Source organism: Octopus sinensis, linkage group LG12 (assembly GCF_006345805.1).
Source record: "Octopus sinensis linkage group LG12, ASM634580v1, whole genome shotgun sequence".
Taxonomy (NCBI): domain Eukaryota; kingdom Metazoa; phylum Mollusca; class Cephalopoda; order Octopoda; family Octopodidae; genus Octopus; species Octopus sinensis.
The window spans coordinates 48,534,219-48,559,402 of NC_043008.1; the positions used below are offsets into that span (position 1 = coordinate 48,534,219).

At 34.6% G+C, this 25,184-nt stretch overlaps 1 protein-coding gene across 9 annotated transcripts in view; it reads right to left on the minus strand.

Annotated features, from left to right (window-relative positions):
* LOC115217963 (activated Cdc42 kinase-like) overlaps window positions 1–25,184 on the minus strand; it is a 334,743-nt gene that overhangs the window by 267,562 nt on the left and 41,997 nt on the right. For 8 of the 9 annotated variants that reach the window (XM_036507901.1, XM_036507900.1, XM_036507902.1 and 5 more), the window contains exon 2: window positions 18,803–18,855. The gene's annotated coding sequence lies outside the window, so the exon portion shown is untranslated. Of the gene's footprint in view, window positions 1–18,802; window positions 18,856–23,976; window positions 23,983–25,184 lie in introns of all 9 variants that reach the window. The other variant, XM_036507898.1, reaches the window with a different exon arrangement.

Here is a 25,184-nt window from a genome sequence, read left to right on the forward strand (position 1 = left end):
TACTAATCAAACTATCTTATTTTATTCACAAGATGCCTGGAATATTGGGCTTCAATTCTAAGAACTAGCTCACCTAAGAAACACACACAGACACATTTTTTAAATAGCTGGTGGAAATTATCAAAACCTAACAGGCAGCCCTACAAGATAAACTAATTTACTCATGTTACACTTATCTTCTCTGAAAACATCAATATATTACTGATAACCTTCTAAGTAAAGAAAAGTGTCTGTGACTACATTCTAAGGAATTAAAAGAAATATTCTCTCCTGTTGGTATGGCTTAGATGGTTTATAAACTTAAAAAAGGAAAGGTCATAAAAGTATATATTGAATTTCTTTCACAAGAGAAATAAACAGATTTTATTTTCTGTTAGTAAAATTAACGGCATTGTGGTCGTCAATGATAAAGTAGACCATAAAATAAAAACAAGTTTAATTCAGTGAGATTATGGAGAAAGCTGCTGAGGTGAAGTTTGAGTGCATCAGTTATAACCGTGGGTGCAGCTGATCTGTTTGAGATATTTGACAAGATGAAGTATTAGCTATTTGATAAGCAGAACATATTACTACAGATTAGTCACTTCAAAAGACTACCATCAATGTAGAAACTTCTTTTGCAAAATGGTTATCTTTAGAGCTTGCAAACATGGAGAAATGATACTGATACTTCATCTTTTATAATTATTTATAATCAGAAAAAGGAAATGTGTTCAATGTGATAAATCTGAAACTGTATTACTTGTCCAGGACAGGAAACATAATATCAAATGGAGAATAAATAAATAAATTTTTTCTTCTTCTTCTTCTTCTTCTTCATGTAGCATCAGTTTTCATGCTAGCATGGGTAAGATGGTTTCACTGGGACTGGTAAGCCATAGAGCTGCATCAGGCTCCAGTCTGTTTTGACTTGGTTTCTACAGCTGGATGGCCTTTCCTTCTGGCTACCTTTTACATGTCAACCGGCACTGGCCACAACTGCAATTTCACTAAGCTTAACATGTCTTCTCAAGCACAATAAATGGCCAGAGGTCTCAATCTTCCAAATCTTTTGAAGCATAAGCCAACAAGGTAGCCTTTATGTGGTCACTGATCCTGCTAGAAATAACAGTGAAATCTTCTTTAACTCTTTCAATTTCAGCCAACCTGAGACTGCTCCTGAATTCTGGATGCAAACTTCCTGTTTCCCAGTGATCCGAATTAAAAGCTTCCTTTAAAATTTCATGATATCCTGAAATGCTATCTTAATAGTGACAAAATCAGTTTGCCAAATTTTCGAAATTAATTGAAACAAAAGCCATGTAGTTCAACAGAAATGGAAATTAAACCACACACAATTGCCTTAAACACACACACACACTGTTTAATTTAGTGACCATTTCTAAAACAAAAGCTGGTATGTCATGATTTGAATGCTTTCATTTTATTTTCTCTTTTAAGGATAAGTTAAAGAAAAAAAGGGCAACACCCATACAGGTTTTAAAGGTCATTGAGGCTGATAGGAGGAAGGGGTTTTCAGACCAACAGAAGGGATCCTGACTCAACTATTCACAGGGTGGACTCTGTTGAAGGTGTAGTAACATCAAATCAGGAGACTGGTTAAGACTGCCACCCTAAAACAGGGACAGTCACTTTAATGGCATTTCTCACAATTTCCAGCAACTAAAATTCCATATACAAGACTTTCATTGACCCAAGGCTATGGTGTAAGGCACTTGTCTAAGGAGCCATAGAGTGGGATTAATCTCAAAACCATGTAGTGTTGAAGTAAACTTCTTAACCATACAACCATGCAAAAATTAACATTTATTTGCTTAAAATTATGTGAAACTTTTCAAAGAATAAGAAACACATCAAAAAGTGCCAGCTTAGATGAAGTTGACAACCTTAGCTAGATGTCTGGTGGAAACATACAAAGACAATCTGTCTAGCAGCATTAACATTTTGCTTCCCTCTCTTATGACTTCAGTATAACAATAGACATTCAGAATTCCCTTCAAGACTTTTTAAACTTTTCATCAGTCAGCTGACATATTTCAAAGTTGTTATTGAGGAAAGCTAAGATACCTGTGAATAAGGATCATACTTAGTGAGTACTGAATTAATCTTCATGGACAATAAAGTTTTAGAAATTATTTTCTATTCTAAAAATACTAATGATGTTAGACAGATTGTCATTGTAGTAGGTTATTTACAGAAATACCTGAATATCTATCTACCAGACACTTTTAGAATGGGTTTTTTGTTTTTTTTTCTACACAGCCATGACCAAATAAATGGCAATTCTTTTACACAAGCAATGCATGTTAAAAGGTCTCTTTTTAAAATATAGGCAAACTAGAATGATATCTGATATGTAAACAAAATTCTTAAAAACAAAATAATCAAAAGTTATTTTCCATTTGGCACTTCCCCTAAAAATCTGAAATTTTGATACTGTTAAAAAAAATAACATGTTTTGATTTTTGTTTTGAACTAGTGCTGTTATGACAGAGTAAAATAGAGAGAAATATAATGAACTACTAAGAAGGAGAACTAAGCAAGTTTATTTCTGTAACACCTACTCAATATAATCCATCTATCAAACCTGTGTCTTATCTCTAATATATACAGGTGTGATGAACTAAAAAGATGCTTTACCCAACACAGAAACTACAGGAACTACTTAACCCTTTAGTATTCAGATTACTCTGTTAAATGTAATATTTTTTTTACTCAAATTGCTTTGAATTAATCAAGCTTTGGGGTTTCAATGATGTGGTTGTTTATTTTTAGAATGTCAATGTAGGTCAGGTGTGAGAGGCTAGGTATCGCCGGTTTGAATATAAAACATATAGAATATTTGGGCCAGATATGTCCAGTTTAAATACTCAAGGGTTAAACATATTCCAAGCTATTTCTCTGGTGGAGACTAAAGCTACTGCAATGTATGAAACCCTCTGTATCTCTAGCATGTCTCTCTGGGTCACAAGCATTTCACCCCTTCGTCTGCATGCTTCACTTGAATGGGACGATGAGGACAGAATTAGCCATCACCTACAGAAGGGCTCTATTTGCAGTCCACAACCACCTGGAACTGGTCTTAGTTGCTTTGGGTCTCACTTTGGATGCTTTCTTCACATTTATACAAAGAAAATATTTTTTAAATAAAAAAAAATATTTTTAAAATTCTTCCATTCTTATCTAATGCATTACAGACCATGACTCCTATTTATTTCCTTAGGTAAATTGATAGCAAAGAAAGGGGATGGTCAATAGATGCAATAAATATGTTCTCTACACTCTAAACCAGTGTTTCTCCAACTGCAATATTCATTACAGACAAATAGAAGTACTGAGTGAAAGCTACATTCCCAAACTGAGTTAATCTAAAGGAATCATTAAATAATTGTTATCTAAAATGATGAAAATCAAATTATTAATAAGTCATTGTACATATTGCAACAATTAGAAAATAGCCAAGATTTGCAGACAGGAAATAGTCTTAATTGATGACATATCCAAAGAAGGGTTTAGTTCTCTTGCAGAAGAAAGGAAAACTCTAAAGACATTGCTTTTAACCTAAAATATGAAGCTGGATTTAACAAGAAACTGTTAAGAGCATTAAAAAAGATTACTTCCAAGAATAATGTACTGGGTGCTTTATCTGTGACATTGGCACTAATCAGGTCACCAACTTGTAAGACATGGGTGAGAGTATAATAGAGAGTGAGGTAGTTTTATGCCAGGTGGTGAAAGAGAGACAGGCAAAGGTGTCTTGCTATAGAGGAGCTACATGGTTACCCTGCACTACAAGGGTGAGTAGGAGTAGCTGGAAAGAAAAAGATATCTGTGACAACAGAGAGTACTGTCAAGATAGAAGAAAGTGAGTATATGAGAGAATACAGAGCATGAGAAAGTGGGTGCTGGATTAAATTCATGAGAGCAACAGATGCTGGAATATCTAGGAAACACTGTTGATAGCCTAGAGTGGTTCTATGTGACATGATTATACTATAATGAATCAGTTCAGTTGAAATGCAGCTTAAATTGATCATAAAGACTAAATATACACAGCTATAACCATTAAACACACCTCAAAGAAAACAGCTTAAAGAAGAACACAAAAATTTGATCATAAATTTGTTTTTTCTACACTTTTTAATTAAATATTGACAACAAAAAAAAAGGACATTAAAGATTTTCACATAAAAGTTTTTAATTCCAACAAGTCTGATTAGAGATGACCCAACTCATATCATTAAATGATCTTTTTCTAATTTCCTCTTTTACCCTTCAATAACTACCCCTCAATAATAGATTTTGGGCCTGAATTTCTTTGAAAACCAGAAATGCTGTTATCATACTGATTTTTTTTTCCTTTTGTTTTTTTAAATTTCCAATTTACTTTTGTATAAAATGAATATTCGTTACCTCCAAATAATCATAAGATCAGCTACTGTCAGGTAAAGGGCTATAGCTGACAATGTAAACCAGTATATAACTGGTATTTAATTTATTGATATGGCAAAGAGGCATTGGAGATGAGAAGAGAGAAGCAGCCGAATAGTTTCAGTAGTCCAACAATGGTCTACTCTCAAAAATTCTCTGCAAGTCTAACAATGGTCTATTTTCAGAAATTATTCTTAAGGCCTTCATTGTTCAAAACTAATTTAACCAAACAAAAAAATATAACAATTAGAAGAAAAAAACTGTGAACAGCTGCAGTTTTGATGATTATTTTTCATTCTATTCAAACAGTTTGAGGGTGGGAATCAAATTTTCTTCACTTTTCCAAAGACACACACACACACACACTACTGGTTCATTTTGCTTGTTTTTTTCTTTCCTCCTTCAGATTACCATGATGAATGAAAGAGTATTACAAATCTTGACCACAATTTTATAAAGTACGCCTGATAATTGCTTTCTACCTTTATTATTTTGTTATTGTTTTTTTTTTTATCTTCATCATTAGTTTGTAGTCTCAGATAATGACGGGTTGTTCTGGTTGTTATTTAGTTGGAAATATTTGCATAATTATCTTCTGTTTCCAGTATGAAGTGGTAGAGAAGATGAATATTTCCATTTCCAGCTGTTTTAACTTGAGCAAATAAAGATGATTTTGTTTTCCTTTTCCTTATAAGTTAATCCAGGAAAAGAGGGGCACAACCCACAGGGCTTTGCAAGCCCTTCTAAACTGGTGAGACCACTGCAGTCAATGTAACCTGGACATTGACAACAATAACAACAGCATAATGGATGAGTGAGGAGTTTAAGTGTAAATGTGTTTGTGTATGCAAAAAATAACACCTGAAAACAATTGTTGGTTATGTCAATTGAAAGGTAGCAGGGTTAGAAACCAGAAATAATCAGATAAATTCACATTATGCTGTTAGCAACCAACTTGAAAATGTAGAGCAATGGATAAATATATAAAGAGAGAAGGAAAAAGATTTTGTAAGACAACATCACCATCGCTATTTTAAACATATACTTTTCCATGCTGGCACAGATTAAAAGGAATTTGTCAAGGCAGATTTTCTATGACCAGATGCCCTTCCTGATGCCAGACTTTACTTGTTTCCAAATAAGATATTTCCCTGAGGTTGGACATTTTCATAGAGGATTGGAAACAAGTAAAACAGCAACACTCATTTACAATCGTCAGATGATTTCAACACACACACGTGCACACACACCCACACACTTATATACAATGGGCTTTCTTCACTTTCCAACTACCAAATCCACTCACAAGGATTAGATTGGTCTGGAACAATACTAGATGTTTGCTCAAAGTGTCATGCAGTGGGACTGAACTGAAAACCATGCGGTGAGGGAGCAAACTTCTTGTTCACACAACTTCTTGTTCACACAAACTTCTTGTTCACACAACCATGAAATCAGTTTGAGGATATTGTATTAGAAAGAAAAATACTAAGTTTAGGAAAATCTGATTATTATTCCTTTTATTCTTTTACATGTTTCCGTAATTTGACTGTGTCCATGCTGGAGCACCACTTTTAGTCAAACAAATCAACTCCAAGACTTATTCTTTGTGAGCCTTGTACTTATTCTATTTGTCCCTTTTGCCAAAGTTACGGGGACGTAAATACATTGACATTGGTTGTCAAGTGATGGTGGGGGGACAAACACAAACATATATATATATATATATATATATATATATATATAGGACCAACTACTTTCAGTTTCCATCTACCAAATCCACTCACAAGGCTTTGGTCGGCCTGAGGCTATAGTAGAAGACACTTACCCAAGGTGCCATGCAGTGGCACTAAAAGCAGAACCATGTAGTTGGGAAGCAAGCTTTTTACCACACACCCATGCCTGATTCATGCTCAGATTTTAAAGAAAAGTTTTAAAAGTTCTGAAAGACAACTTGAATTTTATTAGAAAAATTAGAATTGTCAATGGTATGAAAGGTGAAACAAAAAGTAAGTCCAACAGCATAAATTAAAACTATTTATAGCTTTTAATATAATTTTAAGAATCAGTGTAACTGCTTGTATTAAGTTCCATTAGTCCTTATAAATAGACAACATTATGAACTTGGAACAGGTTAACAATTTGTGCCATTAGCAGGACAGAAAAGATCATTACGGGTCAGTTAAATGAAAGCTCCCTTTCAACACTACCTAAAATATTGGTGTTTCGAGTTTATACAATATGGAGAGGTTTTGGAGGTAAGAGAAGAGTTTACAAACAGATCTGCTTGTTGGCTGAGTTATGTACCATTAATTCTAGACACACCTAACAAAATATGCAGATATAGAGCAGAGGTTCCTTAATTTCAGCTACAAATTTGGTTTCCAACATAATGTAAATATACACTGTACAGATTAATGTTACTGCAAAAATGAAATATTTTTATAAATAAACAAGCATAGGTGCACACGAGAAAAAGTGGACATTAAATCTATATACACACATGGACATTCAAATTTGGTATTAATAATGTAGTCTCTTTAATGCAAAATCTAATTTCATTTAAAAGATGTCAACCCATCCCCCTCAACTCACCCCACACAACTCTTTTCTATAAAAGATTTATTGTTACCAAAGAGTAATTCCCAAAACTCTAAAGAAATAGTTTTTAAAAAGTAAGTTGTCTTTTATTAGCACTTCAACAATTGCTCTTATCAGGAGTGTAAAAATTTCTATTAGTTAAAATTTCTATTAGTCTCATCAACCAGTAAATGAAAAGTGACTAAAAATAAACAAATAAAAAACATCTTCAAAATCCTGAAAGCATGTCATGAAAATCAATGAAAAGTAAATAATTCTAGAGAAGTTTCAAGACAGTACTCTTTGGTCTAACAGTTACTTTACAGCCACTCCTTACTGTTAATGAGTTTTACTTCTTAATTTTCTCATAAATCTTCTAATGAAATGCAAAGTAGGTTCTCCATTAATGCAGCACATATGCACACTTAATAGAACAAAGATATACATACGTATATACACACATTTCTATCAGGCCTTAACCTAAACCAGTCTAAGTGCGAGTAAATATTTTCAGTAGACGATGGTTGCCAGGAATAGTGGTGGCAAGAGAATGAGAATTGAATGTGTATTTACATTAGTAGATAGATATGCAGATATTTTCATTTAGGCTTTTGAGAAGCACTAAAAGCCTTTCATTGAAGACTAGAAATTCAGTAAATAACTGGTATATTTATTTATTAATTTGTTTTAAAAAGAGCAGAAATCTAAATTATATCATGAATTTGCCCAAGGCCCATGTTTGTTAGGAAAAAATGGAAGAATATTATGTTTCTCCAAGACTTAGTTTAAAATAAGCAACAGTCCATTGTTTTAAAGCTGAAAACAAAAAGTCATGATTACAGTGAAAATATTTTATTTATTTTCAGAAAAAAATTTATGTTGCCATAAAAAATAAAACACTTCATCTTTTCTTTTTTCCAAAATTTTAGTTGACAATTATATTTCAAGACTATAAGAAAGAGGTCCTATTGTTCCTTGTTCTCATTTGGTAAATAACATGTCCATATTTACCAAACATCTGGTAAATAACGATACATTTAGATTCCTTAACCCACCCCAATCTCTCTCTCTGGTTGCCAATCTAATCCTCAAATTGCCAGACATTCATTGCCTATGAAGCATCTATACACTTCAGAATGAACATTAAGGATTTTTGCTAACTTTAGAGCAATCCAATCCCTTAAACTTAATCAATAACAGACATTACGTCTGATCAGTTGAAAATGAAATGCTTTTTAAAGTAATTTTTTATCTTTCATTTTTTACTTGTTTCAGGCATTAGACTGTGGCCATGCTAGGGCACTGCCTTGAAGTATTTTTAGTTGACCCTAATACTTATTTTCTTGTTAAACCTTGTACTTAAATTTTATCAGTCACTTTCGGCGAACCACTAAGTTATAGGGATGTAAAAACACTAACACCAGTTCTCCAACAGTAGTGGGGGGCAGACACACACATACAGATATATATATATATATATATATATATATATACACACACACAAGACAGGGCTTCTTTCAGTTTCTATCTATCAAGATCACTCATAAGGCTTTGGTCAACCCAAGCTTATAGTAGAAGACACTTGTCCAAGGTTCCACACAGTAGGACTGAACTCAGAACCATGTGGTTGGGAAGCAAACTTCTTACTGCACAATCACAACTAATTTTATCATTTTATACTATGCATTTCAGTAGCTACAGTCCACCACATCACATCACACATTAGCCTATGAGATTTTAAACTAACCTAGAAATAATGAAGTGATCAAAATATATAAACCAATACAAGAAACAAGCGTTTTCTCTCTCTCTCTCTCCCTCCTTTCATTCAACACTTTTAGTTAACACATATACAGACCTCTACACATTCTGTTTGTTTACACATAAAAACTCTTCAAGATACACAAACTAAAAACTGCATCCTACTCCGACATTCTAGAACTTTCAATACCTGCCAGGATTAAAATCTCCAAAATACACCAGATTTTTTTTTTATATAAACAAAACCCAATCCACATTTCTCTCTTTACCACTTCATTTCTAAAAGCAAGAACATTCTAACAAAATAATGTTCTTACTCTCTGTTAATTGCTTCTCTTGCAGCCACAGTTCCACCATTTTTCTACTTATTTCACAAATCAAATCTCTATTTTCAACATGTCACAAATAAAAGAAAACTACTAAAAAAATGAGACAAAATGTTTTGGGGACAGTAGAACAACATGTAACAATGGTGCATGGGACAGATGAATCCTCATGGAGGAGAACACACTCTAAGATCACTTTGGAAGTGATGGGGCCATATTTCTAGTTAGGAGATCTACCAAAGAGAGAAGTTGTCAGGAGTCCTTTACTTTATTGTAGGAGGAAGTGACATTATCTGCACTGCCCCTGTTATCTTATGGGTGAATCCAAGGGTAGTAAGTGACATATCCTGTTCCTGTGAGTCAAGTGAATCCAGAAAGGCAAAAAGTTGAAGAAGTACATCCTGTGAGGAAAACCTGATTGGAATGGCTTGCTTTATGGTGATTTCCAACAGACTAGATTTCCAGCAACTTCCTGTACACCTAGGAGGAGGTACCAGTCACCTGGAATCATTTTTGCCACTGCTTCTAACTCCCTCACAATAAAGACAGAGATACAGGGAAACATGACAGTCCTCACCCTAATGCCACTATAAGGCTTCATTGCCCAGGAACGTTCTCCTGAAGATATACAGAAGCATAAAGCATTTACGATTCTCTGGTTGCTCAAATGACTGTGTCTTTCATTGCTACAGCATTTTAAGAAATACAGCTATGAAAGATTCTGCATTTGAAGGAAAAGATGGCCAGCATTAAATCTGATGGGTAATTAGAAGCAAGTATATGATTATGTGTGTGCATATGTATGTATGTATACGTTTTATATATATTTGTACATAGGGTAAAAAGTGTTTGAGAGCTGTGGTTTCTTTGGTTTGTTTGTTCCCAAACAACACTTATTCAAGCGCTGTTGACACCGCCGGATTGAATGGTACTGCCCAGGTGTCAAAACCATAATGATATCCGTGGGGCAGCTGATGATGAGGGCATATTGGATTGTTGGTATAGCTGTGGAATAGTATTATAACACATCCTTTTGATATATATATATTAGTAGCACTCAACTTTGTTTTAAGTAGGACTTTTTTTATTACGGTTATTTACCAACATCAGGTTTGTAGAATTCTCTACCATTGGACTTCTATGGACTTTCACATTACTATGAAGCCCTAGCTAAGCTCTGAATTATTTCTAAGCTAGCATGACAAGAAGTTGAAAATAAACTGGGAGCCTTTTTGATGGTTTATTTTTAAAAGCTTAACTGGTTTCACAGATTTTTCTGATTTTCAAAAGTAAGATAAAAATATGTGGGGCAAGACAGTTGCAGCATAGTCCCACATTTTTCTATCTCACTTAACTTTTGAAAATCAGAAAAATTTGAAGAAACTGGTTAAGCCTTTAAAAATAAACTAGTGAGTTTTTGACTTCTTACATAAACACACACACACACACCTTATGCTTGTATTCTGACATTTTATTTTGTGCGTTTAACAAAACTGGTTTTAATGTAATTGCAAAGTAACCTTTCTAACCACATGGCCATGCTTACACTCCACTGTATCAATGATTATCTTGCAAAGGGGAGTAAATCCTAAATATAAAATAATAATCATAAACTCACCAACATATACTTCCTCAGAAGACTCAATTTCAAACTGAACAGTAAAATTTTCACCATTCGTTAAAAAAACAACAAAAGACTAATAAAAACTCATCTAAATTTGTAATACTTAGTTATTTGCTCTTCATTTTACATTAATCTTATCGTTTACAAGATTAATTATTGAAAATTTATTTTAAAAAACAATTCCTTGAAGTGAATAGAACAACATGATAGAATTCATAGACTTTCCATCCAATTACAGCAGCTACAAATGTAAAGGAAATGAGTTCCAGGTTTAGTAAAGCCAACAGTAACAGTCTAGCAACATACAGAAATTAATGAAAACCAATTACCAAAAAAGAGAAAAAGAAAAAAGTTCCTTGAAATATTATCTTCCTCTATCAGAGAACTCCTCCCTGACACCATCACACACACACACACACACACACACACACTCCATCATAATTTTATCATAATTTCTAATCTATATCAGTTTATGTTTGCATGCTTTGGCCTTAAAAACTACTATTTATACACCCAGCTGTTGTTTCTTGGTTATCAAACATGCTAAAGGAAGAAGATAATAAAAACAACATAGATAATGATGTAAAATGGAAATAAATAGGTGAGGGAAAACTGTGATATACCTTGATATGTGGGACATAGGTATGAAGAGAATACTGGAGGCAAAGAAAAAACAAAAATCTCAAGACAGCAAGTAACTTACAAAGCCCTGTTCAGTCTAAAAATGGCTTTTCTTCAAGTAACATGGACATGATGAATTTGCATTACAAAAGAACGTGTAGAATATGAAAGGTCCTCACTTTTGTGAGACACTGTTAGCTGCTATCTTTTAAAGGATTTGGTCTGGAAGAAGGGGCTGTATCCATAGTTTTAGCAGGCCTCTTAGAAAAAATGTGTATTTATCATACTAGCTCATCACACACACACCCTTTTAATCAATAGTTATAATATATAAACTTATATATAATGATTTGATCTAAAATGCCAAGAACTGATGTGATAGTGTGTGTGTGTGTGTGTGTGTGTGTGTGTGTATGTGTGTGTGTGTGCATGCATGTATGCACGTGTGTGTGCATGCATGTTGTGTGTGTATGAATGTGTGCCAGAATGTGTGTGTGAATCTGTATGTGTATGTGAATGTGTGTGGGTGTATGCATTCAAGAATCTCTTACATCCACATCTACTTAACTAAACAGCCAACAAAGTCTTAATCAATAGAGATTATTATCCTCCATTGATACTTTTGTAGTCAGTTTTAGACAGAAAATAATGAGCAGCAACCAAATAGGTTTAGGCAGCAACAAGAGTCCATTTAAAATTGTTAAATGTATAAAGATGAAGCAATTTTGGAAAGCAGAATGTCTAACTATTCAATAATTGGTTGTGTACATGAAATATGCCTAACAAATCAATTAATACAGCTCAATCAATAGGTCAGCAATAATTTGGTTAACCAAAGCCATTTCAAAACACTATGCAATATTGATATTCCTATCTTTTTCAATTTCTCTTTCTGTACAAATCCATTTATTTTTCAAGTGCTTTCACTCATCAAAACTGTGGCCATACTGTAGCACCATCTTCTGGATATTGACTCAAATATGAATTTTACAGAGTTTTACAAGACTGGAAATCAAAGCAGCTCTCAGTAGGGTTTAAACTTGGAACATAAATGGTGGAACCAAATATCACATAATATCCAATCCAACGCTCTACCAATTCTGCCATCCATCTGCAATGTATGGATCGTGTATGTATGTGTGTGAGTGCAAGCACATGTGTGTGTGTGTATAGGAACAATCCTGGTTATGTGCTTAAGAAGTTTGCTTCCCAACCACATGGTTTCAGATTCAGTCCCACTGCAAAGCACCTTGGCCAAGGGTCAACTACAGATGCAGGCCAACCAAAAACTTGTGAGTGGATTTAATAGACTGGAAACCAAAAGAAGCCCATCGTGTGTGTGTATGTGTAAATTTCAGTGTGCATATGTTTGTATCTCCTTACCATTACATAGTGTGACAGTTGTAAATGAGTATCCCTGTCATACAAGCAGTGTCATTAATATCCAATATACTGTGAGAACAGTCTGGCCATGGGGAAATATTACCTTACTTGGAAAAGATGGTAAGGATGGGCAATAGGAAGGGCATCCGGCCATAGAAAATCTGCCTCAATAAACTCCATCCGACTCACGCAAACATGGAAAAGTAGCCATTAAAACATTGACGATGATGATGATATATTGGTCATATATTGACCATCACAGAGAAGTGGATTATTATGTTAAATTCAAGTATTTTATATTTTACATAGATTTACAACTACATCAGTTTAACCCTGTGGCATTTAAACTGACCACATCAGGCTGAAATACTGTGCCTGATTTTTGTTCAAAGTAACCAGATCCAGCCCTTCACACTAACCTAATCATGAAAATCTTTTTAGAGTAATTTGAATGCTAAAGGGTTAAAGTCAGATGGAGACCAATTCCATTACTGGCAGCTGATGGAAACTTGCTGCTGGTGACCATATAATCCAGCACCACCTGCTTATGCTTGAGTGGTCAGTGACAAAAGCAGTAACATTAAAAAAGAAAAAAACTGTTAAAAGGATAAGGAAGCCTAATGAAACACTTGAAGAGAAGTGGTTATATCAGTATTTATTTCCAGACCTGTCTGATTGGGGCCCAAGTAAACCTAAGAAGCAGAGGATTGGCAAAAGATTGGTAAAAAAAACAAAAAAATACATTTATGTGAATCAACAACATAAACATACTTTGGGAAGGACTTAAATCAATAAAATCTTTAAATTTTTCCATACTTTAAAATTCCTGATTTATTAACTTGTGATAGCAAACTTTGTGCCCTTCTCACTTGTTTTAATATAATCTGGGGATTGATATTACAGCATTGATAACATAATTTGGATATCGATATTAGGTATTATAATTTGAAACAGAGAAGATCATCAGACTTAGGGTTGGGACTCACACCACACACATCTATATCTTACAACATTGCAACAGTTTTGGAGATATTGACAAATGCCATCTTTGTCTACAATCTTCTCTCATGCCAGATGAGGTTCTATTTGTCTTGATTTCATCATTAGTTCGTGTGTTACATTATTGTTGAACAAATATTTTTAGAAAAAAAGGGACAAAGAAAATATAGTTACTGTTACTTTTTATTTATTTATCTTATTTATTAATTGAATATATAGTTCAATGTGGTGAGAAATTCTAAAAGAAGCCCTACAGAGGAAAACACTACATGACATTGTACAAATATTTGAGGTAGGGGAGTACAATTAAAAAAGAAAAAAAACACTCCATCTTGCCCACAAAAGCAAAACCTAGTTTTAATGATGCACAAGTGAAAAGAAGAAAACAATTTAATTACAACCTATTTCAATTATCAGCCAATATTCAGCTTTTATCAAATAATAATAATAATAATAAAATGTAGTAAACAAAATGATAACTGAGAAATCTAAAATTTGCCAGATTATTTCCCTTCTGGTGTTATCAGTTGCTATTTATTTTATTTATTCCTGCATGCTGCTATTTACTCAGAACACACACACACACACACACACACACACACACTTTGTCATCTTCAGACAGCAAGCTATCTCAGTGAAAAAAAAAAAAACCAAAATGTTATTTTGTGGCAGTTCAACAAAATGGAGATAGTTCTCACTAAAAAACCCCACATCTCTAAAAGTAAACCAGTCACTGCTTCATTGAGTAATGACCCAGTTGCTGTTATTTCATGAAAAATAATAAAATTGGATGTCATCCAACAACTCCAAGAGAATAAGGTCAATATGCCAGCAGCATTTGGCAAGTGTCTCCGTACTTCATCTAATCTACAGAACCTCACACAATCTGAAGTTTCTATCATGTCAATGCTTTAATCACTTCTCTCTATGTAGACTTTAGCACCAACCAAACCAACATTATAGGTTAGAGATTTTCAACATGAGAGAAAGAGAGAGAGAGATGCTAAGATTTGTTTCTTCTATTTCTGCATAAAATTATAGACAGGTTTTACATTCTTGGTGAAAATATTTTACAAGCAAATGCTCCCATCAACACCAACATCTATGACACTATTAACTGGTTTTTATGTTGCAAATAAGGAAGAAAAAAGAAATGAAGCTTTAACACAAGCTGTGCCAAAGGAGATAGTAATTGAATATATAAGATTCTATTTGGACCTGTGACTGTTGCTGACTCATGGCTAAAACATCAGGAACATCTTTTACTGATCAATTCTTCAAAACGTTCTATTTATATCCTTTTATCAACTATACAAGAACAAACAATAGAAATAGCAGTGAAACCTCCCTCAAGTCACAGACTACTGTTCCACACTAGGCCTGAGATACACTATGTCAAATTATCAACAGGATGGTCAGCGGTGGAATGACTTTGACCAAAATTCTGGTGAATCAGGACTTTGGGGCTTAAACAACTACAACTACACAGAAAGGTACATTGGTATCTTCCATAGGTGCAGAAAAATGGCTGGTTAAGGAGTTCACTTCCCAACCATATAGTTATGGGTTCACCCCTACTGCAAGGTACCTTGGGCTAGTGCCTTCAACTCTAGTTCCAGGCTGGCTAAAGCCTCATAACTGGATTTCAGAGAGGCAGGGAGAGGGAGAGGGAGAGAGAGAGTGTGTGTGAGTGTATATGAGTGTTCAAGCATGTGTCTCCTTCTCTTCGTATTGCATAATAGCAATATTATGCAAAACAATATTATATATTATGCAAAACATAATATTATATGTTATGCAATACAAACATCAGAGTCATACAAGTAGTGTCACCCTTCATTTGCAATCTTCTAGCTGTTGTGCTCTTTGTGTTTGAAGGTCTATAGGAAATATCACGTTGCTTGGAAACAGTTGAGGGTTAGTGACAGGAAGAGCATCAGGCAATAGAAAATCTGCCTCAGCAAATTAATTCTATTTTGCCTATAGAAGCATAGAAAAGTGGATGTGTAAAATGATGATTATAAAATCCAAAGGCTGTATAAATGTTTCACAAGAAATACAAATGACAAATTATTGTCGAGCATCTCAAGTCAGCCCTGATTGTATTCTATTCATGACCAACTGTTACATTGTTTTCCATTTCAGACAGAATGTCTAAGATTACATCAAGTCTTTTTTTCAAATGGTGAGTGTGATACAAAGGGGACTTGGTTGACATTTCTAGCAGATCGAGTAACCACAAAGCAGCTTCACCATCTCAAGTTATCTTATCGGAAAGACAATATTGTCTCCACAGATACTTTATGAAGATGAACACTGAACTATAACAGATCTGCTGTAAAAATTCAGGTAAATATATAAATTTGCAAAACAATCCAACCCACCCAGACAGTGATACAAAGAAATGCCATTTTAGATTCACTGTAATGACTTAAAAGCTATTGATAATGATGGTAAGATGGACACATGACAAACAGCAAAAGGAAATTACAAAATTAAACCCAGAAAATAGATTTTTAGAAAATAGAATAAATGAAGGAAAAGTGGAAAATTAACATTTTTACTGATTAATCTTATTAAAACAGATGCTAAAAAGATACCAAAATGAATAAATAAGAGAGCATTAATGGTAGTTGGGTAGATTACTATTTGATAGAATCAGTTCAATAGAAACAACTTCAGTCTCACTACAGATGGTGGTGGAATAAAATATTTCAATAATCATCAATAAGTGCTCTGAATACAAAGCAACCGATTTCTTTGATTGTTTTGGTAATTACTTGTATAACTATACAATAATCATTCCATCTAAGACAAAGTAAGACAAATAGAATATATAGAGAGATTAAAAATTCCTATTTCTTTAAATTGCAAACATTATATGTTCGCTAGCAGTGTCAGGGATGTTTTTACATTTTAGTAAGTCAGCCAGAGATTTTTGTTTCAAACCAAAACTACATTCTTGCAGTGATTGATGAGGTTAATGATAAAACAGTTTGGAAAAATAAATAAACAAGTATATGTTTATTGTTTATTCTTCATTCAAGAATGATAACTCAAAGACTAAAAGCAAGAAATCAGTAGAGTATTGTAGATAAAGTTTTAGATGTAAAAACCTGAAGAAAAAAAAGAGTTGTTTTTATTGTAATACATATTTGATATTTTAATTCAAAGACATTTCTAACAAGGAACTGTAGTTTGGATATGGTTTGGCTTGTATCATTCTTAATACCTTTTTCCTTTCATTGAATGAACATAGTAGAAAATGGGAAGGGGTGGAGAAAAACATTCTAAAATGATAATCCAATGTACATTAAATTACACAGATATTCTGTTATTGATTCGATATTGTTGGCAAAGCTTTCAATAACCAAAATATAGACTTGGAAAAATCCATCAATTCTCCACATATACTGTGGAAACTGAATTGATATGAGATCATATATATGTGTGTGTGTGTGTGTGTTTGTATAAAACAGAGCTTTTTTTTCCTTATATAAAACAGTGCTTTTCTTCCTTAGCTAACAACAGAAATACTTTAAAATTTTTTTTACAACAGATACATTATTAACTGGGATAAACTTTCTTTCTCTTTCTCTCTCTCTTTCTCGTTACTTGTTTTCCTTTTTACAATTGTTGCTGTATTAGAAAGGATTTCCAGACAAATACTTTTTCCTTTATTCAAGAAAAAAACACGCATTTCGCATTAACTTCATACATATTTATATTAACCTAAGAAAATAGGGTTTTCTTTTGACTTGTCACACGACCATTTTTACAGGAAGAGGCAAGACAATATGATTATTGATCTAAAATACTGAAGTCAACCTCGAAACTAGTTGGGCAAGATTTGAACTCAAGACCAGAAGTTACCAATCTACATGTCACAAGGAATACAGGACTGCTCTCTTCTAACTCTAAAACTTTATCAACTTTAAAAGCAAAGCAATTTTTCATAACAGTCCAGAACTGGGTGCAACTTCACTAAAGGGATACTCATTTTGTATGCAATGAGTTTCAAGAGTAATGTTAAATAGCATCAATCTCTCTGAAGACTGAATTCATGGCCCCATTTTCCTTCAAAGCTGAAAATATTGTTTTACCAAGAAATGTTGTTGTTGTTTGTTCCTTCTCGAGCCAGGCCTGGCTCATAAGGGCCGGTTTCCCGGTTTCTTGGCATATAGGTTCCCCACCTGGACAGGACGCCAGTCCGTCACAGGTGAGCTGCAAGATGCAGGAGGAAAGAGTGAGAGAATGTTGTGGTGGAAGAGTCAGCAGAAGTTTCGCCATTAACTTCTGCCAGAGCCGCGTGGAGCTTAGGCGTTTCACTCATAGATACACACATCGTCCGGTCTGAGATTTGAACCCGCAAGTCCGCTGCTCTAACCACTAGGCCATGTGCTTCCACTTACCGAGAAATGGCATTACTTTGTTCATGTTCTGAAGACAAAAAGCATCATTGGCACAGTTCTAGTATATCTCCTTCTCTGCTGACATCAGTATGGCTAATTAGCCAGCAGCGACACTGATGAAGAAATATCCAGTAGAAAATGCAAAGAATTTGCATGTAACAATCCAAGACACTTGCAAGATAGAAATAAAGTGATAACTAATGTATGAGTTTGGTGCAAAGATATTCTTCCATGAAATCCCCTGAGAGATCATCTTAGAGATTCCACTCCAACATGCTCATGACAGCCTTCCCCCACTCTCTCTCTCTCACATACATACATACAGATATATATATTGCACTATGAGTTGATACTTCCTGAATGGAACATTAGAAACAGAAATCATACAGAAGACCAGAGACAGAGAGAGAGAGAGAGTGTGTGTGTGTGTGTGTGTGTGTGTGTGTGTGTGTGCGCACACGTAGGTTTATGAGTATGTCCACATTTGTTAAGTTACATCTTGTTATAATTGGTAACTGAGGTTCCACAAACAGAGAGTGATAAAATAAGTACTAGACTGAAGTATTGGCAGTCAATACTATCAACTAAACATTTGAAAGCAGTGCTCCAGCCTGGCTGTAATCCAATGACTGAAACCAGTAAAAATAAACAATAAATAAACTTACCAGTTTGTTTACATTACTGTTTGTTGCAAAGTGAAAGTGATTAGGCTGAGAACCTGAAAATACAACAAACAAATATATATTAATGGATTAACACTGGTTGATATTTAAAACTACAGAAAACTTCAACAAAACTGACTTGTTACTCTGAGCTTAGTGAAGTGTGTGTGTGTGTGGTGTGTGTGTGTGTGTGTGTGTGAATGAACAGTAACTCTATGAAAACTGAGAATTCTTCACATTAACCCTAGCACTTAACTGGTACTTCCTTTTATCTCCCCTCCCTCCCCAAAGAATAAAAAGCAAAGTTGACCCCAGCAGGATTTGAGCTTAGCATATGAAGAGCCAGAAGAAATGCCACTAAATATTTTGTCCAATACACTAACGATTCTGCCAGCTCACCACCACCAGTAGTAGTAGTAGTAGTCCACCCTGTTTCAGGCCATAGGCAGCCATTAGTTTGAAAGATCTTTTTTAATCAATGCTCCCAGCTTACCTCTATATCCTCCACACTTTAACATTCAGAATATTCTGAAAGGACACAACCACCCTGCTGCCCAAGCTTGCCTATAATTGTCCCAGATATCCTTATCTTACTGATGTTTATCGTACTATGTCTAGTGACATGATATTGCTGGGTAAATGACCTTGCATTAAGGGCAACTCAGTTCATTTGCATTTTTACCACTGTCTCTAAGTAAAGATATGGACCTCAGATCAGTATTTAGGAAGGACTATTAATATTGTTTTCTTGGTGTGGGCACCATCCTTGAAAAGCCTCTCTGAAAGATCTCTATATACTGTTATTAAGTTTGAGATGGAAGGGCAATAGTCTGTGATATTTTTCAGGATCTCCAAGACAGGTGGCAGAGGAAAAAAGTAAGTCAATGACAGACACGAAACCAACACTGAATGCTTGCAACAGAGAGGATTCTGCTAAGGGTACCTAAGGCCCAGGTAGTGGTGTTAAACTAGGTAACAGATTCAGTTTACCACCTAAAACTAAGTATGCTACCTGCAACAGGCTTCAACAAAGTTTCCATTTATCAAATCTCAATGACAAAGCTTTGGTCAATCTGAGACTACATTTGACGTAAGTGCTACATACTAGGATTGTAAATGAAACCATTTACTTGTGAAGCAAAGACCTTAACCACACAGACATTAATCTATTTGGATCTGTTATAATGATTGTAAGTTATACAGCTCTGAGGTAAACAACTACACAACCATGTCTCTGCCCATTTGGGTCTGTTAACCGACAGCAAACCCCAAGCATACACTTAAAATTCCACTTCCCTTTATATTCAGAGCTGGAAGTACATGAAAATATGTAAATGACTCAGAAGTTAAGTGGTTCCAGTTTAAGATCTTTTCAAAGAAGCACATGACAAGCTCTAGGGTCATCTTATGTCAAAAGGTAGACTTCATTACAAGGAAATGATAAACTTAAACATAAAGTGATTTAAAAGTAACAACACCCACCATGATGTTAGAGACTTTGCCTATAAACTCCATTCATGACACTCCCAACTAAACAACAGGGATAGCAATGTAGAATAGAAATGTATTTACACATAGCGTCCTGCTCCCTGTCTCTATTCCTGCAGAAAGCCGACTGCTCCCAACAAATTAAACCTTCCTTTCTACTCCCATATATCATATGAAAATACTTCAGATAATCTCCTTCTTCCATGACAAAATCTTAGCCAAATTGTGAAATAATTCTATGACAAACAACAAAACAAAAGAATTTATTCTTTATTCTGTGACTTTAACTGCTGCAATAAAATGGTAGATTATTATAATGTGAGATTCTATATTTAGTGTAGAAAGTGGAAAGCAGAAAGGAAGTGAACTAAGACCTGCCTAAGTAAAGTGAGATACTTGCTGTGTTTGATATAACAAGAGAAATAATGTTACAGGCGGATGATAGCTAACAGATGTGTTCTCAAGAGCCAAGATTATTTTTAAAACTGCCATGTAAAAAGGAACAGAATGACAACTGAACATCACATGCAAATTTACCAAAATAGAATCATCAGCTATAATAGCAGGTCAAAGTTATTGACCCTGACTACAGGCTAGTCTTCAGAGAAACCTATCAAGCCATCCATTCTATTTTAGAATTCTATATTAGTAACTAAGATCATTTTTCAAATCTCAACAAATCAAAAGTTTGATAGTTGCTCATTTCCCATAACCAAGTTCTCCATAACAAGCTGCAGAATTAAAACATCAAACAAAGCAACAATGTCAAAAAAGGAAAATTTAGTACAAGCAGATGGCTAATGAGCATTCCATAATATCTTAGAATCATAAAAAAAAACACTCAGTGGATATGAGTCATGGTGATAACATATTTTGTCCATTTGTCTTAGGTCAATCATTATACAACAATCCAATCATACCCTCCCCAACACTAAGATATAATTTATCTTCCTTCACAACCATTGGAACACGAAATGCTCCTCCCAACTGCAGGTTCCTAAGATGGTTGTGATTTGTAAACAGTTTTGAGTAGGAACCAGAAAGTATGAATACACAGCGCACACATGTGCACACTGGATTTGTAAAACAGAAGAGAAGGATACAAAGGCAATGTCAGACAAGTTACATGATGGTCTGTATGCCATGCCTGACACCACTATCACACAGCTTTGCTGCAATTTTCTTCTTTTAATAATCTTTTCTACTAAAGGTACAAGGACTAATCAATTACATCAACCCCAGTATTTTCCCAGTACTTAATTTATCAACCCCAAGAGGATGAAAGGCAAAGTCGACTTTGGCGGAATATGAACTCATAACATAAAGACAGATGAAACGCCACTAAGCAATTCACCCAGATTGCTAATGCCCAGCCTGCCAGCTCACCACCTTAATTTTCTTTTTTTAATAAGATCATTCCTAATGATTTGATAATGTCTTAAATGAGGGGGTTCACATTTAACTGATCTATTATAATAAAAGCAAAATTCTGTCTGTCTGGGGCCCCTGTATCTCAGTCTACATAGACATACCTTTTAGAATCAGAATGATCCCGGGATTGAAAATCTAGCCTTCATTTGGTTCTTGGACATCCAGTACTGGGATCTGATTTAAAAGCATTTGAGTTGCTACTTCTAGCAGGTAAAGCTTGACTGATTTACACCATCTTGGTTGGTGTTTGTCAGATGACATCAGAGATCAAAGGAAAGATAAATGACATTCGCTTCATTAATTTTATGTCGAGAACTTTGGGCCAAATTGGCCAACAGTTGGCATTCAACTTGGAACTGAAACAATACAATGACTGCATTACAGAATTAATTCTCATCCATCCTTAATCTCTGCTCAAACACCTTCTGGGGCATACAGTCATTATAGGTGTATTATAGTCATGGTATTTAGCTCTCTTGAGTTACAGGTTGCAAGAGCTATCTTAAAAGTCCACAGAGTGCAGCTTTTAAGCCAGTGTTAAATAAAACAACAAAATAACTCATTTATATTACAAAACTCCTTGCTGCTCTATATTTTTTTAATTTATTTTATTTATTTATATATTTTGCAATATCTAACAGCAGAAAAACAAACAAAAATGCAAAAAGCTAAGTTTCACAACACTTAATCAATGGTAAACCTGGCCTGTGTGAACTTTAATATAAAATCAACACAGAGAGTAATTTAGTTTCCATTTGTTTGTGTTTACTTTCGGAATATTGTTTTAGTAAATTTTATTCAAAGATAATAAACATTTTTCTTTTGAAAATTAGCATTTTTTTAATCTTTATCTTTCTTTATTTGTTTTAGTCATTAGGACTGTGGTCATGCTAGAGCACCACCTTGAAGAGTCTTAGCCAAATGAATCAACCCCAGTACATTTTGTTTTTTTTTCAAAAGCCTGTTACTTACACTGTCAGTCTCTCCCTTGATGAATTGTTAAGATATAGGAACATAAACATACCAACACCAGTTGCCAAGCAGTGGTGGGACACACACACACACACATGATGGACTTCTTTCAGTTTCCATCCACCAGATCCACTCACAAGGCTTTGGTTGGCATGTGGCTATAGTAGAAGACGCTTGTCCAAGGTGCCATGCAGTGGGACTGAACCTGGAACCGTGTGATTAGGAAGCAAACTTTCTACCACACAGCCGCCAACAAAAGTATACTTCCAAACTTACCCAACACATGAGAGTAACACTACAAATATGAAATAAATCTATACGAACATACTCAAGAGAATGGTGTGACGTGTACACCTTTCTCAACAGCTTCCAATTGGAAACCAAAACATTACACCAAATAAACTTTAGGTAATCCATAATTTCTACAACAAGGGTAGAGGCAATGGGCCCAGCTCCTCGTCACCATTATTTAGTTAAATGCTAACAAGCTTAACTTATTTGCTTTTGTAATAAACAAGGATTATTTTAGCTGGACAGATAATTCTTCATTCAACTACAATATTAACATTAAACCATGTAAAACCGAGATTAACAGTTTTATCATAAACTGGTGGCATCACAATTGTAAATCCTTACGAATCAAAATGGAACTGATGTCATCTAATCGTCTTGTAATAAGTTCAATTTATCTATCTTGTAAGAATCGGTGCTAACACTTAACTATTAACACTCACCAGAGGAATGAATGGTGGTGGTGGTGGTGGTGGTGGTGGTGGTGTTGATATTATTGCACAAATAAAAGACAATGAAGAAAAAACAAGTAGCTCCTCCATTTCAACAGGTTTACAATCAGGCTCAAAGCAATAATACCACAAAGAAAGAGGATGTCAACAACAACAAACACCACAGTCTCCACCACCATCAACAACGAGGGATTTCTACGTGGTCACTTGATCAGATAAAAATAGCAACCAAATCACCACATCACAATCGGATATCTTAAAAAAGGGTAAAGACACACTAGATAATGTGGGTTAACTATGACTGGAAAAGGAAACAGGGTGGTTACAGTTGAAATGCCTGTTTGATTAGGGCTGACTGGGAGCTAATTAACAATAACAATAATAAAGGTAAACAAATAAAAAAAAATATTACAAAAAACAGAAAAGGAATCAACACTGTCAAAAACAGAAATAATGGTGTCAATAACAAACCTATCACCTTCACCAAATAAAAGCCAAAGAACACTGGAATTACATAAAACCAAAGACAGAATTCTATATAACCTGTAGCTAGACATCTGGAGACAAGGAAGAGAAGGCTGATCACCCCACACCTATCAGAATCAGCAAATTCAGTGATTATTGACATCAAACAACAGGAATGCAAGAAAAGTTCAACTTGTAGGTAGGAGCACCTTAGAAATCTCATACTCTGCAAAGTGTCAACAACAACAACAAAGGGGAAGATGTAACAGAGAATTTTCTCTTGCTTAAAGACAATATGTTGCAGGAGGGCAACATGAAGTAGCAATGGAGTAACAAAAATATCTTTGTCGTAGTTGGCCAAGTTGTAGCAGGAACAACAGAACAAATAACAGAACAACACACAAAACCAGAACAAGCATGATCATTCTTATTCTTAATGTCAAGGTCACTAGTGAAATGGAACCATTCCAACATACAACAGCACTTGATCTAAATTCCTCCTTTTTACATGGTTTTTATGACTTGCATCACAATGTAGGGGTGGTGACACCCTCATTTCTATCCCACTCAATTCTTCCAAACATATAATTCTAAAATCGTATTCCTCTAAACAATCCTTTAAACTATTCAATGGATTGAGTTCAATTGCTGTTTCTCATGAAGAATCTGCCAGGAATCTATCCGTACAATTCCCAAAAGATTTCAATATGCTGACAACGATAACATCGTTGATGTATTTCCATGACTAGAAATTTGAAATCTGTTTTCTTTTCAGGTGTTTCCTCTTCCCCCTCTATTTCTACCCCATTAAAACCAATTGATTATCAAGATTATACCATAAACATTTTGTTTTTCCAATGTTTTTGAAGTTGCCATCTTAATTATAATCTAATAAAATAATTCAACAAAATAATAAAAGAAAAACAGTTCTAAATATTTACTCTCTCTCGTTAATGCCATTGATTTCTCCAGGTTATGTCGGGCTTTTTTCTTTCGTTCTTTTATCAAAAATGTTTCTCCAGTTCGTTAATAATTATTTGATGAAAGAGATATGTTGAACACACCCACCAGTCCTACTCCCCGTCTCCCACCTTATATTAATGTATATTTACAATAATTCTGGTTGATCTTTTGAACCTGAAACCATGTGGTTGGGAAGCAAACTTCACCTGACCAAACAGCCACACACCTATAGATTAGAACTACCAACCTCTCCGTCAACAGCTAAATGCACAAACCAAATATGCAATAGAGGCAGGTGCCACATAAAAAAACATTCCGTATAC